This window comes from Pygoscelis adeliae, unplaced genomic scaffold, assembly GCF_000699105.1.
Source record: "Pygoscelis adeliae isolate BGI_AS28 unplaced genomic scaffold, ASM69910v1 Scaffold4, whole genome shotgun sequence".
NCBI classification, from domain to species: domain Eukaryota; kingdom Metazoa; phylum Chordata; class Aves; order Sphenisciformes; family Spheniscidae; genus Pygoscelis; species Pygoscelis adeliae.
The window spans coordinates 8,392,138-8,409,637 of NW_008824986.1; positions in this window are offsets into that span (position 1 = coordinate 8,392,138).

Consider the following 17,500-nt stretch of genomic DNA (forward strand, 5'->3'; position numbering starts at 1 on the left):
AATATTTGCTCCAAATGCAGTTCACAGTGACTAAGAGAGTGATCATTTACACCAAGGCTGCACTGGGCTTGTTCTGCTCTTGTCACCATGATCTAACGCTGGTAGTATGTTGTGAGCAAACAGAGATCATTGATTAACACTGCCAGACAGCTGCGTTGGAATAGTAAAAAAAACAAAAACAAAAACAAAAAAAACCCAAAAAAATGAAAAAAAAAAGAGAAAGAGATCAGTGTATTTTGATCACCACAAGCTACATAATCTAGATTCAGTCGTCAGCAGGGATGGCAAACCTCTCACAGGGAGACCAAACTTGTTTTGTCACATCTTAGCATGTAGCTAAAATTCTAGCACAAGTACCAATTCCCCAAAAACTAGGATGTAATCGGCAGCCCACCCAGCCTTCTGAGGTACTAGAGGAATATATTTATATATATGTATGTGTGTATATATATGTTTACAGACTGCATGAAACTAAATTTAATAAACATTCCAGGAAGGAAGGGACTTGGCGGAATAGCCAGACAATGAAATAAAGTTTTTTTACTACATGGCTGTATTTTAAGACCTTGCAGAAAATGAACTCCTCAGTGATCACATTCCAATGAATTTGTAAATGCTTTGCAGTATGCCACGTTGCATCACATACCACTGGACAGTGATTATTTTAAAGCCTCAATATAAGACACAAATATTTGATTAAAACAAATTCCACCCTATGTCTGGGTGTTTCTTTTTTCTTAGGGATACAGATACAGGAGTAAACTGAGTGACTATGGTCTGCTCATGTCCCAACAGCATCGACTGTGCAAAAGTTCAGCTATACAGGGATTCATTTGGAGTACTCACCACCATTGAAAATAGTAATAAATAGTGTTTTGCAATGCTCTTTGCATTTCTTTATCTGTCCTTATTGTGTCTGAGATGCATAGATGAGAACACCGGTTTATCTCATCTCCTTCATCAGAACTGCAATTGGAGCATATACAAGAAATAGTTTTTTAAAGTGCCACTAGACTCCTAGCTGTATCCAGGTAACAAAATAAAATAGCAAATGAGAGAAAGAATACTGGAGGTCGTGGAAATTCGAACGTATAAAGATACACCTCGGATTCCTATGCATGCTCAAGTAACAAGGTAGGACTGCAGGGAACAAGCTGATGGCTTTCTTTGTGCAGCACTACAGACAACTATGCTTTTTCACTCAAATTCATTTGCTTATGGGGAACCAGGGAAATTTTGACTAAAGCTGGCGAAAGCTTAATCTTTTCACTCTATAAAAAATTTAAACAGCTTGCTCCCATTTCATAAATGTTGACATTTCCCACAAAGGGAGAAAATATCATATCAGAATGTTTTCTTAAAAAGAAATGGGAAAGGACCCTCCAGCCTGGAAAGCCAAGATGTGATGCTTGCTACATCCTAACTCCTCTGCAAGGAGCTGGGCAGTGCCAGGGTCTCCCCAACCAGGGGCTGTGGGTGCTCTTGGGGGCTGGGGCCTCACTTTTGCAGGACATCACTGCCAGGCTTAGCTAAAACCCTCCTGCACAAACTGTCCCATGTTGATGTAGGGAGATATGTGTAGTGTGAGATAGGTGTGGTGGGGCCTCCTAAAAACTGACAATCGCTTGGTATGGTCCCCTGGCAATCCTTGAGGTAAGAAAGCTGCTGACCTGATAGAGACTTTTCTTCTTTCCAGGTATCAACAGGTGCTTCTGCAAAGTCTTTCAGCTACAAGGAGTCTATATGGAAAAAAAAAAAAAGGCAAAAAAAAAAAAGGCAAAAAAATAATTCTCCTTGTAGCATCATTAGTGACCACTAAAATCCACATATGCAATATCAAGAACCACAGCTGTGGGGAGGTCCCATGCATGCCTTTAGACAGGGGTCAACCTCACTTAGAGCCAGGATTAGCAGTGGGCTGAGTCAAGCTCCAATCATTTCCTTAAAGAGAAAAGGAATAAATAATGGACCTGACCCTGAGCTGTGATACTCCTAGACCATGTTTTTGGTTGCATGTGAGGCCCTGATGCTTCAATATGGCCAATGTCAAAGGGAAATCCCACAAAACTCTACCTGGTTGCAGAAGTGACTTTTGTGAAGTTGAGGTCTGGATTCTAAGTGGGATGGGAGTAGATATTCCACCACACACCTGATACAATGCAGCCAAACCAGAGACCCAGAACAGTAGTTTTTCTTCTGCCATTTAACATACCTCATAACCCTGAGGACATTGTCTTAAACAAAGGCTTGGACTCTGAATGAATTGTAATTCTTGCAGCCTTGAAACCCAGGAGAGTGCAACCCTTGCCAGAAAGATCCTGAAGGGGAGAAGAAGAAGAAGAAAAAAAAAAGAATAAACTTGATAATTATGAAAAAAAGAATATGCACATCCGTAGTTTTGCTAAGTTTGAGATTGACTAGAAGAATCAAAGTAGTAGCCTGAAGAGAAAATCTGTATTTGAGGTGTGAGGTTAACTGACAAAAATCAAACCTCAAGACTGAAGACTTAAAGCAGAGCTAAAACCTACAATAAACCTTACAAGAAAAAAGTATCAGATTACTTTTTATGACCAAGAGGCAAAACTAAGAAAAATATTTCAGACAGAAGAGCTGTTATTTTTGTAGCTTTGAAACAATACATAACTAGCACGAAAGATAATACAATACAAGACAGGTAATCCAATCATTTTAGAGTTTATGACTGCAATCTTCTCCACATGAGAGACTTGATTGTGCTTCGTTTCTTTCCATAAGTGAATAAATTCAGAGAATCACAAGCACGATTATTCAGATTTGTGTTTTCTTCTCAGGCTTCAAATGTCAGAACCAAAGGACTAGTGGCCTTGACTGCTGCAGGAAAACTTCATACATGAGCCTGAATTTTATCCATGCATGAAGCAAAACTAATATAAATGGTACTGCTCCCCCAGTATTTTTTTCTTTAATAATCTCAATTTAGAATATTTCTTATTCCCATATAATATATGGAAAATGTGGTAGTCTAAAGACAAAGAAACTGAAAATACTGAGAAAACAGTGAGCTATATCTAAGGAAATGTTATTAGCAACACCTTCCTTTCTGACACTGGAATCTACAACAATGTCCACGCTTAAGCAACAGCAAGGACATCATTTTGACTAACAGGACATAACATGGAAATAGATGCAGCACTTAGGATGTGTTCAGTGACCAAGTCTAAATCTGAAAATTCAAAGTTCTTGTTCACCTGCCTATCCTGAACTGATCCTGGAGTCTTCAACTCTTAAAATACTAGTTTTGGCCATTTCTAGTTTCAAATATAACTTTGCACCCATACTAAGCCCCTACATCTTGTCAAGATATCCCAGACTAGAAGCCCCCATCCATGTATCTATACCTGTGAGGCACTTATAGCACAGCCAGCTTGAAAATACAAAATGGCAGGTTCATCCTTTCCAAACACAGCTGGGGGGAACCCCTTCTGGTACACAAAGGCTCAGTGTCAAAGGGGTTCACACAAGCCAGGGAAGAAACAGCGCCTAATTTCTCTCTAAATTCCTGAGTGAATTTTTTCAGCTATTTGGGTTAAAAGCATGTACCTTGTGCTATCAGTGTTCTACTTTCTAGAAAATAATGACATCCTTGCAGCTAGATATACTAGTCTACAAGCAATTAGGATACTTCCTTGAGAGAAAGGAGACCCTGACCAAGTTCAAGGACTTTCTTATTTATTTTGCATTAAGTAGTCATTGAAGAAGGTACAGAAAAGTCACAAAAGCAGAGACCAAAACTTTGTGCTGTGATCATTATATTATCATAGCAAAGAACACAAAACCACCACCACCTGCTTAATCTTCCCTTCCTCTATTCTGCTTATTTTGGGGGAAGATTGCATGTAACTAGCTACCTTAAACAAAGGAACAAGGCTGCAAGTCATGAGTAAGGCTCATGGAGGTGTGGGATTTAGGTGCCTCTAACATCAGCATTTCCCATTGATTAGTTTGGGCACTCAGGATATCTGCTGTCATGGGTAACTAGGGCTTTCCAAGATGCTAAACACTCCGCACGCCCTGCACAGGCAGCCCAGGCATCTAAATTAGTGCTCTGCACTCTTCTCCTGGGACAGGGCAGGGGAGTGAGGCAGCTGCTGTGCCACTGAGCACAGGCATAGGAAAGTCCCTTTGTGCATCTGTGCCATCAATTGAATTCAGGTTGGGAGCAAGCTTTTGAAGGCCATCTCCCAGGTGTCCCCGCTTTCCTGATGTGGTTAGCATCACACAGCTGTCGTGAAGCACATGGGCTGGATCTCTTTTCGATGAAACTAAACCAGAAGACATGTTCCAGCCAGTAGTGGGTCTGCAGTCAGCAGGACCAGACTCGCCATCATCTGAAGTGAACAACCTGGAAACGCATTTATTGTGGACGTCTGGTACTCAGTACCAACAATTTCACTTTGCAGATCTGTTCCAATGAGTTATTTCCAGTGTAGTTGGAGCCTTTGTGAAGCAGCTTTATTAACCTAAAATATTGCATAATGCCATCCCCTCACTCTTCAGAAAAGATATTCTTTCCCATGTTCAGATGTGGAAGCAGGTGGCAGAAGTTCAGGGCTATTACTGCATTGCATCGGTCCCTGCACCCAAAGATTTCAAAGCACCTATAAACCTCAGCGTGGAAGATACATAGGCATTGCTTGCATTTTAAGCAAGTGTAACAAAAGATCAGTAAAATAGTTGGTCCAAAGTCACACAGGGTGACAGAAACAAAATCAGAGCAGAAATCAAATTTCATCATTGGTCTTGTGCTTTAAACTAACAACTACTATTGATTAAATAAATCTGATGTTTGATTAACCTTGCATAAAATTCTGTGAATGATATGAGCTCTCCTCCATATGTGAAGCTGGAAATATCCCACCATTTCTAGAATAATTCAGCAGTGGAGATATGAACAGAGCAGGAAGACCAAAAGGCAGTAAAAAACAAAAGGAAATTGGCTGCTGCTTTACCAATTTCCTGTTGGGGCTCTTCAGGCTGTATTGCTCAGGACAATCATTACAGAGAGGTTTGCAGCTCTGGAAAGCTTTTATTGACCTCTCTGTAAATACAAAATGGCCCATGAATTAAATGGGAGGGTCATTATGAGGAAGTTCAACAGACTTGGCAGATTCTTGGGAATAAGCAAGAGCAGGGATCAAGAGGACTGATTGAAAACGTGCAGTTATTGTGCAAAGGATTCCCTTTCTTGGGAGCAAGCTCCCTGGGGTTTTCTAGGCCAGGATTTACAAGGCTAATGAAGGGTGTTGGTTTTTTCCCTTCTGTCACAAAAATTTCAGCTAAAGACAAGCCAGAGTTACAAGCAACTGTCTAGCTGCTGAAAAGATGTTTGCCAAAGCATTCCGTCACCCAAGCAATCCCCTTTCCACCCCCTCATGTGCACACACTCTCTCACTCAGTCCTGTTGCACCCCTGCACTTGAGATGGGACTTGGATGTTGGTACTACTGAGCTCTGTTCACTTGACCATACAGTTTTCCCGTTTCTCTAACTACACCAAAAAATGAGCAGAGAGCGCTGTGTGAAAACACTTTCTCTTGGATTATCTCTCCCTCCTTTTTCTGTTTTCTCCCTTTTGGTTAGCATTAAACAATCAATATTTTATTTCCAGTTCTTTTTATAAGGAGTCGGAACAACTTACAACCATTACCTTTACATAAATTCCCCTATTATAGGAAACTGTTCTATCCAAATGTGCATTGTATGCCCTTGATTTGAAATTTACTTCTTCAATTAGTTAAAAAAGTAGAGGGCATAATTTAATCAATGATCACTGAAACACCAAAGACTTACTTGCCGGGGATCTGTGGATTCATGATTTGGATCATAATCTCCTTGATAAAATCCTAAATCAAATGAATGGAACTCTTGCTACTTAAAGTTCCCAGCAAATTAGTACTATGGACAAAAGAGAAAAGTCTGACAATGATTGAAAATATATCTGTGCTTTGGTCTTGAGATCTGGATGTTTTCAAGAAAAAATGAAAATATGTAATTCAGGAAGTTATAACTAACTTTGAAATTTCTGATATATGCATTTCACCTCTATATTTCAGAGCAGCAGCAATCTCTCCCTTTAAGCTCTGCCACTGGTGCTGTTGTTTTTAATCAGGAAACCCACTTTAGGACGTGCTGACAAAATCGGCTTTTCTGTAATGTCCTCAGAAGAAAAACACCATTATTACAGTGTGCAAGTGCTCATTTATCACATTTCATTTGCACCGATGTAAAAGCCTTGGACAAGGACACAGTGTGGCTGAAATTTGTAAAACACAGATGTGTGGGAATCGCTGCCTGAGCCCAGGTGGGACCAAAATCAGAGCATAATGAGACAGAGGAGGAAAATGATTAGCTCTTCCTTGACTGACAATTTCCAAACATTAATGACCTTGAAGACTGACCAGTGGAGTCAGCAAACAAGTGTGTGTTAGAGGAGAGAGAACTTCAAAGGTAGGCATCTCATCCGCAAATCTCACGAGTCCTCTCAGATATGAAATAGAAAGCTTAGTCAATTTGTAAAAGTGAAAAAATGGACAGGCTTCACAGAACCAGAAATTGATAAAATGTAAAAATCTATATTTATTTTAATTTAATATAACAACCTGGAAGTTTGAGAAGGTCCCGCAGCTTTTTTTGGCCTTGAAGATGTTATACAAAATCATTAATGCATTAAACCAATAATAGGTTTAGGAGTGTGTACTCCTATAGTACACAGTAATTTTTGTGCCATGCAAAGGAGGGTTTGGGGGAGAAATAAAACTAACATAATGTAAATACAGAGATGCCCAAAACCTCAGAAAAAAACAAGGGAATATGAAGACTGGATACAAAAAGTTCCTTTCTGAATGCCTTCAGGTCTAATTTTATTTGGTTTTTTTTACCAGTCATGAGTAATTTGGCTACTCGATAGTTATCCAGTATCCTTTTTTTAAGCCCCTATGTTGAAATTATGATTGCTTAAATATCTAAAAATATGTTGATCTCTAGTGGTACACAAATGAATGAAAAAAACCCAAAACAAACAAAAAATATACCAAACCAAACGAGAACAGAACAAGAAAATAATTTCAGGAAAATAATGTCAGAAAAATATTCAGAAGCCATCTGTAAATTGCTTCCATTTGTCATGCTTAGGAAAAGAATGCATTCTGCAGATGAAATCCTTTAATCCTTGCAAATGTAATCAAATTTGTATCAGTAATTTTACATATACAGAAAAGCAGATATTTAAAGTCTCCTTTTACTGAAATGATTCAAGGAGATATTACTGGAAGAAGAATCCTATAAATACAGAACTATTTATATGTCTTCCCTTACCTTTTTTTTTTTTTTTTCCCCTCCACAACAAATTCAGGCTGTCCAAAAAGTAAGCCTGGAAGTGAGCTGAGATGCTTTTAGCCTATTCCAGCAGCTCTGAGCTGCATGCACATCCCTCTGGGTGCATGCAGACCAGAAACGTCCCTAAGCCAACACACGAGTACTGCTGTCCTGTCCGGGACCTTCCCGGGGCTCTCTGCTCCTGCTGATGTTAATGTCTTTTAACTGGGGTCTCCTCCAACTGCTCACCCCTAAACTTTTCTACCTAAAATGCCATAATTATTATTGCAAAATGCTAAGAGACCACAAACAGGGAGGCAGTGCAATGTCAAGTTATTATGTTTTTTCTTCAACTCCCTCCTCCTGCTTCTCTCTCCTGATTTCATAGAAAAATTATTTAGAAACATGGAAAATCTCATCTCAGGCCCCTAGCACCAAAATTTAGGGTATCCTTCCTCTCCCCCACACACAGCGCCTATCCATGGGCTTAGCACAGAAAGGCTCATCCTAAATAATACTGGAAAGGATCACAACAGAAGCCACAAGATTAACTCAATTCACCTAAACCTTTAACAGGGATAAAGATATTTTTCATTCATCTCTTCTCTAGACACCCGGCCAATAATTTAGACAAAGATGCCTCAATTACATCATTCACTTAGAAGATATCAATATCAAACTTGGGAGAAAAATCCTGTAAAATTCAGTGCAGTCAAGTGCTGACTTTAATGTTGCCTCTTCAGAGGACGTGGAGCTGAGTCTTGCATACGATTCCCCCATCTGCAAAACACAGAGGAAAAGAACAGACAGCACTGGGAGATCCCCCAGTCCTCCAGGAAAAGAGACAGAAATGAAAAGACTAGACTTTTACTTATGTGTTTATCAAGAGTAAGAACAAATAATTTCTATTTAAAGGAATGATACTGGCACGTGCGATTGTTAATGGTCCGTTTAGTCCGGTGTCTCTTTAACAGCAGTGGTCTATGTTGGATACTTCTGAGAAAAAGGGGAAGGAAACAAAACAAAAACCCCAAACCTTCTGCCATGTGAATGTGAATAAATATGAATTTTAATTCAAATTTTTATGGGAATAAAAATGGAGTGTCTTCATAATGTAAGGGAGAATTGTTAACAACTTGAGAAGTCAGTCTGGTACTAAAAGGTTAAAAGGTCTTCTAAGTAAAATTCCTGAGACAAACATGATTTTTAAAAGCGGGGATCAAAATTAAGATTTCACTGAGTGAAATTGTCACTGACACTGATTTTCAGCCAAGATTATGTATATGCCTGATAAATGCACATGTGTGTTTTCACTTGGTCAGCAGAGAGTTTGAATTTCTTATGGAGACCACCAACTTTGCTGGACATGTTTCAGTTCTGAAAAAAAATTGAGTGAAATGCATTTAACTCATTCTTGCCACAAGTAACGTGAACAATGCATCGACAAAGGCCAGTGTCTACCCCCAGATACACGCATCCAACAGCATTACAACAGCAGAGTTAACAAGTGTAGCTGCAGGGACAGTTTAGCAGAGACTTTAATAAGTCTAACTACTGTTTTAAAGAGACAAATTTGATCAAGGCACAGGTATCTCACTGCAGAAATCCCTATGTAATCTTATAACTGCCAGCAGCAAATGGGCATCACTGAAAATTCAGCTAAGGTACCAACAAGTTGCTCATCCTCATCAGCCTGGGCTGTCATTTATCACACACAATGCTCCTACTTCTTCTAGAAAGGTTTCCTAAAAACCACCTGTTAATGAAAAGCTTTAGATGAAGATCTGAAGACAATGGAGAAAGTCCACTCATCACAACTTTTGGAAAACTCAGCTTCAAAAGAAAGGACACAGACATTGGTTGGCAAGTTGGAGATTTTGCAATGTAAATGGGTCAGATTCAGCATTTTGGTTCCAACAAGGTAATGAAAAAACTGTGTATGACAGTCCCACCTGTGGTACGAGCACAATTTTCATTTGTAGTTCACCGAAACTCCACCATAATTCGTTAATGTAGGTACCATTAAAAAGGAGTTGTAGGAGAATGAAATAAAAGAAGGGCTCATAGATAGTGTTGCATTGATGGGTTCCGCTTGGTTGGTAACATCAAGTGGCAGAATGAGAACAGTTTTTAAGATACGATTAAATATAAATTTTATCAAAGGAGCAGTAAAACATTATAGCTTTAGGCTTTTTAAATTCTGTACACATTCTAGGATTCCAAAAATAAAGCTCCAGCTTCTTAAAATTGAATGCCTGCCTTGTATCATTTAAGCAAGCCCTCATCTGAGCTACACGGCATTTTTATCTGCATGACCAACCCAGGAGGATTTAGAAAAGTGACAGATTGGCCAGAGGGTATGCTTACTTGTACATAAATTGTTAAGCTCCACCTTTATGCCCAGAGTCCTTGATATTTATTTGACTTCTCTGAAACAAGACCCACTCACAATGTGGACTGTGCTCTCACTTGGACTGAAATCAAAGTCAAACACGCATGTTATTCTAAACAGAAAGAGAAATATGAAGAGCCTGCTCAGCCTGGCACAGGCACGCAGCCTCCCTCCCACACTCGGGCGTCACCACCCACATCTCACATCAGGTTGGGTGAAAAACAAGGATTTTCTTTAGCCTTCACAAGCAGCTTCTGCCAAGCAAAGCATACTCCACATCACACTTTCCCTTCTGGAGCTGCACAAACCTCATCTGGTACTTTTAAGTGCTGTTAAGATTCAAATAGCAAAGGACCATCCTTGCTGGGTACCCAGGTTTGAAGATCCTTTCATGCTCATGCAGCATACCCTGTTAGTGTTGACACACTGATCCATAAAGACTCATTAAAAACAATAATCCCACCTCAGCCCAGTTTCCTCTCTGAGCCTGGCTGCTCCTAGAGCATTTCCCAACACCTCTCTCTACTCTCCCTAAAAACCCTAAACCAAACACTCCTCTTCCCTTTACTCATTTTTGGGAGTTGATTGGACTTGCCACCATGAGCGTATGTAATTATGCTGGGATTTAAAGAGGATATTTCGTTCTCATCCCACACTTACTTATTAGTAAATGAACACCAGTAATCACACAGAGATGTAAAATCAACCAGATATTTAATTATTTTCCTTGATTTTTTTTTTTGAAATGGTTGTGCAGTAGAGTTCCCTAACAACAATAGACCTATGAGAGCAAGATCATCCTAATTTGTCAGTGTGCATTCTTTAGCTATTAAAAAATACCCATATCAATTAGTTCCTGCTCTAATTGCTACGAAGAATTATTCTGAAAAAGAAAAAGAAAATAAGGAGCAAAGTAATGTACTATTTACAAGTACCAAAACTAGAAATAAATATTCAACATGGCCTTTTTAAGTCAAGTGCCCAGCCAGTTTTGAATAATAAAGCAGGACAAAGTCATTTACACAGAAAAAGCTAATGATTTCTGTATTTTGCTGCTGGTAAAGAATTGAAGGATAGCTGATTTGAATCTTCCTTCAATCTCCCATCAATAAAACAGAGACAAGGCAGATTCGAAAGCTGATCTGGGAGAGTCATGTTTTTATAATTGCTTTTTACCCTCAGGCGTTTGAAATCCAGAGGGTCATGAGTGCCTGTGTTAGTGCTAGAGCAGGGCAAGAGGCCCAGTCAAAACCCTGAGACACAAATTAAATTGTTTGTGGTTCTCATGTCTAATTTTGGGAAAGAGAAAACTCTTTGCCACTTTAAAATATTATAATCTAATTAAAGGGATATACATGTGAAATACTTACGCAACCTTTAGGAAAAAAGAGTGAGAAAAAAAAATCTTTTTGCTCAGTCTCATTTGGGAAATTTTCTGAAATATGGTAATGGAACAATTTACAAAGCAAATATAGAAAAACTTTGGACCAACCATTTGTTTGTAAAAATTATTTGCAAAATTTCAGAATCGGTTAAGTTAGACATTCTTATTTTGAACTAGGAGGCTCACAAAATGGCAAAGAAGAAAACCGTGACTTCTTGCCAGAGCATCCACATTACAGCCAATATTATGTTGGAAAAGAAGCATTATAAGCATAACTCTGCCTAGAAAACATTTAAATTATGCTGTATTAAGGAGATATAAGAAAGGAAAGTGCTATCAAGGGATAAGCTTCATGGAAAAACAATTCAAGTTGCTCAATATTTTGCGTTCTCCAAGTGACATGCCTTTCCCAAATAGTGCTCCAGCACAGTGTCAGTCTGATTTATATAGCCAAAACCTAGAGTGTGTTCTCTACATGTAACAGGGTAGTATATTGCACCGCAACTCTGCCACATTGGGCTTATGTGTATTTTCCCATTGCATTTGAATATGCAGCTCCAGCCCTGTCCGACTCATTGCTACAACCTTAAAGGCCTTTCACAGAGCACCGTACGTACAACCAGCTGGAAGGAGACCAGGATTCTGCAGAAGAGTAAGGTGGCATTTCAGAGCCTCACCAGAATAAGCCAGTCCTGGATGTAATGGGCTAAACCCAGAAGCTTAAGGCAAGAATTGGTAAGTAGAGCTCCCGTTGTACTTCCCAGGCACCAGCTGTGCAATGCTGCTCTACAACAGCACCATATAACACCCCCCAGCCCAAATATTCTCCTCAGACGTGTCCATAACCCATCCTGGGGACAGACCCCAGTCAGGGTGCTGCAGTCCCACCGCCCCGCAGGAAGCCACGGGGCATGGCTATATTAAAAGATTACCTGTCCTTTGCGTGGCTTTTTATTTTCCATCGAGGCCAGGCCTCACCACATAAAGGTGTCCTGCTACCTGAGAGCAATCCAGCTTCATGCTGGAATCCTTAAACAAATTGAAATTTTAATTTTAAAATGGACTGAGTTTATGTAATGAAGCTAGAAACTACCGTGTCCCAAGACTTTTTTAGCTGATAGTACAGGGATAATTCTAAAGAGTAGAAAACTCATAGTAATGTAAACACATGAATATTAAAACTCCATGCACTTTACAAAAGAGAATTCGTTGCAAGGTGAAGAGATGCCGCTCTGTTTACAGCACACTTTTCCCCAAACAAGGCAGCCTTCCCTTTACGCTTGGTATCATTAAACTCCATTTGGGTGAAAACCACCACACTACGTCTTGCTTCAGCATGGCAGCTGACCCTTTCCAAAGGTCACTTGTGCTGCATAAAGTGTTTGCTTCCTTGGGAAGAACTTAATGAAAATGGACAGTAAATCACTTGATTTCAAGTCTGCATTTGTTTATTTGGCATCTGATTATAACCTGTTCATTGACCTTGTTTGATAGGTGATGGGACAAGCTCTTAGAGCACTGGCTGATAGCAACAAGCACTGAAAGTAGCAAAGGCTTTTAAAACTTTGCAAAATAAGTAACGGCCAAGCAAATATGTCATCCCATCCTATGACTCCTGTCCTGTAAACATGTGTGTGGCCCTTAATCACACTAATAAAAGTGATGGAGCCAAAGGGAATACCTGAATGAGAACGAGTTTGCAGGGCCAGGGCTTATTCCTCTAGGTTTGTCAGAGGAAGCTTGTCAAATAAACTGAAGACTGATAGCTGCTATATTTTCCCTTATTATAATCCAGAAACAACATACTTGTCTGAACAAAATAAAAATAAGTCCTCTTTGAGGCTACTCTGTTTGTCTTGACAGCAAGCTTGGGTTTTAAGCCAAGATTCCAGATTGTTTTTGTGAAAACATTTCCACTTGTCTGAAAGAGTATATATAATGGATATGTGATAGCAGTAATGCAATGCTGAAGTAATCTCCGGAGAATGCACGCATCTCTAGGGACACCGCACTGCACTGGGTACTACACACCAGGAAAATCAAATTGGTATTCTAACAATATGGAGAATGCCTCCGATTTGTACCTCGCAAAAATACCAGTCCTCATTTATAATTCAGCTGTAATGTGTGCTTTCCTTGTAGGAAGTGTTTTGCTTTTGGTAGGAAATGGAAGTGACAGTTTTGAAGGCTCTTGCTGACTTCATATGGGATCAGAGCACAGAGTTGCGATGCCGTGGCACCGCATGCCAAAAGCAGCTGGTGGGATGGGGAAGATACTGTGAAAAAAAAAACTTAATCTGGAAAATGGATTCCTATGTATCCTCCCACTCACTTTGTGTTAACTTTGAAATTCAGTGTCATAACTTCTGCTCAAACATGAGGAAATAAAGCAAGTGGAGGGGAGGGGTGGAAGTAAGTCCATTTTCAGGATGGTGAGGTTTTGTGACCCATGGCAGCACGCAGGTTGCCAGGGAGAGGCTGTAATAATTCACAGCGGTGTTTCATGTGAAGCTGAAGACCTCTGCGATTGCCAAATTAAACTGCAGAATTTAGATCACTGGATGAGTGGGAGCATTGGGCTCCTAGTGGGATCCTTCTGCCTCTGGTGTCTACACAGAGAAGGTCCAGAAGTACTTGCATAAAGTCAAGAAAATTGATAGCAGAGGTCTCTTCCATCCCACAGGTGAAAAGTGGAGCCAGAAGCACTGCCTGGAAACTGAAATAGGCTTCATTTTATTAATAAATGAACATTGGAGCAACTGATGCAATGAATTTTCCATTCTTAGAAAACTTTTTGCTCAGCATAATTTTGACAAAAGTTGCTGGAGACACAGGGCTCCAAGGAGGGAACATGTGGGGCAGGGACCCACGACTGCCCCTTCCCTGGGTGCACCTCACTTCCAGCCACCGCCCCTCAAGCTGCAGAAATTGCTGCACAAACATGATCACAAAGACAGACAACAATTTTCAAATTTCATCGGCATTACCAGCTATATCCTACTCGTCTTGTTTAATCTTAACAGCACAGCCAGAGACATGAGAGGACAGGTACAAATATCCAGCAGACCAGTTAGTACTGACAGAACAGAAAGGGCTACACCAGTCTGCAAAATAAAAATTGCAGCAAATACTGAGTTTTACAGGGAAATGAGAGAAGGTAGCACTGTAATGTATCTCATCCAAAGAGTGTAACATTATTTTCCAGGGAAGTTAATGGGGTTCCCAAATATGCACATCTAAGGGCAGAATCTGGCCCTGAAGTTAACTGTTTGAACGATGCAAATTTTAAATTTAAGACATATATCAAAGGTAAACCTAACTGTTCAGTCATTTTACTGAATCCTGGCATAAGAAAAAAGAATTCAATTTTAGAATCTGTCTGTAATTCAAAAGAGGGAGAAAACTGTAAAATATATTCCTTGAAGAGAGATGCAAGTTTCTCATTTATATTCGATCTCAGATGAGATTTGGTAAATGCAGGCCCTTCCACAAAGTGAATATTATAGTGAGGCCGTAACATTTTACTAACACGAATTCATAAGGTGACCCTGGAGATCAACAATAAAACAAAATTCCGTAATAGACTTAAATAGCAAAAAAGGTTCGGTGTTTCTGTTGTCTACCCAAATATGTTTCACTCTGTACAGTTTTTCTAGGTGAATATTTCCCTATAATCTTCGTACAGGGCCTGTAAAGAATAAAATACAATTTCAATCAACTAAAACCATGAAGCATTCTTGATAGCTGTACATTAGCTTTTTACAGCTGTCTTGGTTTTTATACTGTCTCTTACAGAGCGGATTTCCCCCTCCCCATACCTATAAAAGGTAGGTAAATTAAACAAATTATGAACTATGCAGTGGTTGAATACTTTGTAAAATTGTAGAACCAGCTTTTAGAAACCTTTAATGCTCCATCTCCCAGAGGTGAAATGCCAGCCTCCATTCAGGTCTCTTTCAGTTGCCCTTGCCACTTCAAAATGTGTCTGGAAACAGCTCTGCAGATGGCCTCATATGTTTTACAGGAAATATTACTTAAACATTGGAAAGGATCGAATTTCTCCTGTTAGGAATTACAAATCTGGATTTCATTTTCTCTCTTCCCCCCCCAAACCATGGGAAAAAAATGTGACTGTTACATATGACACTAAGGAAGTATTTGGGATTTTTATTTTTTTTAATATGCCACTTGTATTGGGAAAAAAAGAATAAATCTTGGAAACGTAACCCAGCTAAATAAGTCCTTTTCTTCATATAAAATAGTAGCTAATCGAAAAGATTTCCCCGAAGCATCAAAGCTTTTTATATACTATGGTCTGGAAAACATATTGCATTTTTTTGCTCTTATTCTTATGAATGCAAAAGAATAATAAACTTTTCTTTCGGCTTTGCAGAGAGAGTTTCTTAACATTTGAAGCATTTCTTACATATTGACCTTGGTTTATGTATTCTGCAAAGATTCATTAAGCTTATGGGGGTTCTATTGTCAGGAAAATGGTTAGCATTAGTAAAACACACAATTAAAATAGTAGCAGGTGATGTCAGTTTTAGTAGAGTTGACATTAATGACCTGTTCATAAGGGGCAATTTCCACACTAATGTCATGTTCTTTAAATGGAAATAGCCAGGAATACACATTTTCCATGTAAAATAACCCTTTTTGTAATTCATTAAATTCCCTTTCCCCCTATATTTAAGTAGACACCTTTCCAAGAGGGAGTAGAATTCCAAATAAAGACATAGGAAATTAAAATCAGGGTTCCCACAACTAGTCTATTTAATATTCATATTCAGGAAAAGATCCATAAACTCTTTTTCTTCTTTTTTATTAACAAAGGAAGTAAACTCCCCTTGACAGTCTGTTTTTCCCAGCCCTGTTCAAGAGGCAGTGCGCAACAACTGCCTTTGTTTCGGGCTAGAATTAAATGTCCTTGTATAAGCTGGGCAGAGATACATGCAGGAGAAGATTTCTGCTGTGCCCCATCTGGGGGACCCATCTCTTTACCCGGATAGAGATGGGATTTGTGCCCAAATTCTCTCCATGGATGGTGTAGATCCTGAAGAGCCCCTGGGCCATGGCCAACGTGGTGCTGGAGCCATGGCCAATGTGGCACTGCTTTCCCTTCATTGCAAGACCTACGTAGCCAAAAGCACCGCTTGGTTTTCATAGGATGGCTATAGTGGACGTGCAGGAAGAGACAGGCAGAAAGGGCGGGTGCTCAGTACCCCACAAGGCCACCCTTCCTGCACCACCTCCTTCCAACACCTCCATCCCCTGCTTGGCCATTTCTGGGTCATTCCACCCTAAAGGCTCACCCTGGAGTCACCCCACTCCCCCCAGCACATGTCTACACCAGCAGCTCTCCATCAACGTGTTTGCTGTTGTTGCTTTTCTGTTTTCACTCTTTATAGGGGAAAAAAAGGCCGAGGCTGAGCAGCGCTGACTGTGCACTTTTGTCCTTGGACACTGGACACCGCAGCAAACCACCCGACCCATGAGCGCCAGGCGACATTGGCGGGCTCAGCAGATGCAAAGGCAGCGGCAGATGCCATTTCAGCGACCGGGTTGGTGTCACGGGCCAAATCGAACATTTCACCAGCAAAATGGGATCAGTTGTCTCCAGCTCCCCGTCTGCTTCTTCTCACGCCCCTCTCCTCTGCCGTAAAAATGTTTTCTTTATTCAAGTTTGCATTATTGTCATGGTAATTACTTCAAGGAAACCAGCGCGAATCTGTGACTGGCTGTCTGTCCGTGGCACAGATCTGCCAAATAATTTGGCACCGTTCACTCTAATTGGCAGCCTCTGCCGAAGAGACACCCAAGCCTGAAATGGGGTTGCTGCGGGTCATCCTATGAGTGCGCTGGAATTTGGCAGCTCGGTTTGAAGCGGTAGCGCGCGGTGGCTTGCTGCCCTGGATCTGGCTCCGTCGACCGCCAGCCGATGCTTAGGCTTTCGTGTTACAGTGCTTTTTCTTCTCCTTTCCCCCAAAAAGAAAAAGAAGAAAGAAAGAAAAATAACCACCGAGTGAATTAAGGATAGAGTTTCATCCTTAACTTTGAATCCCTTTGCTTTTGTGCATGTCACAACCTTAACACCGTTTTTTGCACTTAATTGTAAATCTCAGGGCTGCTGATGAAGCAAGAATAAAAATTATAGCACAATCAGGAGGGGTGGGAGAGGAAAATGGATTTTACAAGTGCATACTTTTAAGAAAAGAAGCTGGCCTAAAACATAAATAAAAGTAAACCCAAGGGACCACACCTCTGGCATTAACTGTCTAGCCACCAAGGGCCATTACAGTACAAATTTAGGGTCAGCTAAAGAGCATTTCTATGGCAGCTGAATATTCAGAGCCGTAAAGCAGCCGTCCA